The following is a 2,142-nucleotide window of genomic DNA, read 5'->3' as shown; positions in this document are numbered from 1 at the left end:
GAACTCACAGAGATCTGCCTGCCTCTGCCTCCCAAGTGCTGGGGTTAAAGGCGTGTGCCACCATCACCTGGCCGCAATCAATCAAACTATCTATCTATCTATCTATCTATCTATCTATCTATCTATCTATCTATCAATCAATCAATCAATCAATCTATCTATCTATCAATCAAACTATCTATCTATCTATCTATCTATCTATCTATCTATCTATCTATCTATCTATCTATCTAATCTAAAGTAATTCAAGAGACAGGTGAAGGACCCATGTCTTTAATCCCAGGACTCAGGAGGCAGAGGTAGGCGGATTTCTCAGGGTTCGAGGTCTATAGAGTGACTTCTAGGACAGCCAGAGCTATATACTGAATCCCTGTCTCTGAAACAAAACAAAACAAAACAAAACAAAACAAAACAAAACAAAACAAAACAAAACAAAACAAAACAAAACAAAACAAAACAAAACAAAACAAAAAAAACACCAAGAATCAGCTCAAGGTCTGTGGCGAATCTGCTGCAGCCAATAAAGCGTTCCTCTGGAGGACTGCGTAAGAAATCCTCAGTCGCTGGTAAACGGGCGTTGGGAAAGGCCTCTGTCTTGGCGCGGAGAGAACCCAGAACTTGCTGAGGTGAGTGGAAGCTCGGAGGGAACAGGGTCAACGCGAGGAGGAGAGTGGCCAGCAGGCCCGGTGGGGCGCCACGTCCACGCGTGGCCGACGCCATGTAGAAGCCTGGCAGAGGCGGAGGCCAGGAGGTGGAGTGGGACTAAGGGTGGGGTGGGAGCAGGAGGAGTCAGCATCCAGGACTCGTCTGGGCCCAGCCGGAATCTGACGACCCAGGAACCAGCTTCCTATAGGCACTTCCGCCCTGGCTTCCTCAGCACCACTGCGCATGCCTGGAACGGGTCCTTCCTGGCAGCTGCTGGAGTATTCCAGGGGAAAGTGACCGAGACCTCCCCTCTCCGGTGAGACCTGCCCCCCCCCCGTTTTGTTTTGTTTTGTTTTGAAATTAAAGTTTGAGAGCTCACGTATCGCGGGCTGGCCTCCAACTCATTAGGTAATCAAGGGTGGCTCTGAACCCCACATGAGTCTCTCCAGTACTGGGATTACAGACCTGCGCCACCACTCTTGCCTAATCTCGGAAAAAACAAAACAACAAAAAACTCGCCGTTAATTCCAACCTTTGAGAGGCAGGCAGTTTTCTTGGAGTTCGAAGCTGAAGCCAGCCTGGCGTATATCGTGAGTTCAGGACACCAGGACTACACAGGGAGACCCTGTCTCAGCAAACAAAATAACCTTCGAAGCTTTATGTATGCTATAAGTAATTATAAATAAGAGACACCACTCCAAAACTCAGTGAAGGGCGGGGGACTTTGGCAGAGTGGTTGTGTAACGTGCGAGAAGCCCTGGGTTCCATCTCTAGCAGTCATTAAACTTAATGTGCTGGCACATACATTGGGGAGAGGTAGTGCGGCAGGAGCATCAGAAGTCAAGGAAGGCCAAAGATAGCCTGCACTGTGTGAAACCTTGTCTCTCACACGTTTTAAATTCCAGGATAGTTTTGTTTGAGTTTAAAAGAAAAAAAAAAAAAACAGGGCAGAAAGCTGAAATTACTGTCAGCTCCCTGAGGAAGAAGATGGAGAGAGGAAAGTGCTGAGCGGTGGTGAAGCTTGCCTTTAATCCCAGCACTCAGCAAGCAGAACTCTGTGAGTTCGAGGTCAGCCTGGTCTACACAGTGAGTTCCAGGACAGGCTCCAAAGCTACAGAGAAACCCTGTCTCTTAAAAAAAGAGAGAGGGAGAGAGAGAATTCATGGCTCAGTACAAAGGAATCTACAGAGAACACCAGAGCGGGGAGAGATGGTCGTAATGGGGCTAGGGCTCTCTTCTGGCTTTCACCTGAAGGAATTCCATGCATTAGGGAGAAGATAACAAATGGTTAGAGCCAGAGCCCAGGACGCCTCTTTCCCACTGGTGGCCTGTCTGGCTGTGTGCTCTCCTCTTGCTGATAAGGACACCAGGGAGGCAGTTTTGTTTGTGAGTGATAAGTTGGTATTATTCTTTTTTTTTTTTTTTTTGGTTTTTCGAGACAGGGTTTCTCTGTGGTTTTGGAGCCTGTCCTGGAACTAGCTCTTGTAGACCAGGCTG

At 48.0% G+C, this 2,142-nt stretch overlaps 1 protein-coding gene across 2 annotated transcripts in view; it reads left to right on the top strand.

The window, feature by feature from the left end:
* The first annotated feature begins 530 nt into the window (after positions 1–530).
* The window catches only part of Snrnp35 (small nuclear ribonucleoprotein U11/U12 subunit 35), a 4,322-nt gene continuing 2,710 nt past the window's right edge, over positions 531–2,142 (top strand). Inside the window, exon 1 of one of the 2 annotated variants that reach the window (XM_005344380.3) lies at positions 531–626. The gene's annotated coding sequence lies outside the window, so the exon portion shown is untranslated. Of the gene's footprint in view, positions 627–780; positions 962–2,142 lie in introns of those variants that run through there. The other variant, XM_005344381.2, reaches the window with a different exon arrangement.

Source organism: Microtus ochrogaster, chromosome 2, assembly GCF_000317375.1.
Source record: "Microtus ochrogaster isolate Prairie Vole_2 chromosome 2, MicOch1.0, whole genome shotgun sequence".
NCBI classification, from domain to species: Eukaryota; Metazoa; Chordata; class Mammalia; order Rodentia; family Cricetidae; genus Microtus; species Microtus ochrogaster.
Note: the sequence above shows the minus strand (reverse complement) of the source record. Positions and strands in the feature narration are given on the sequence as shown.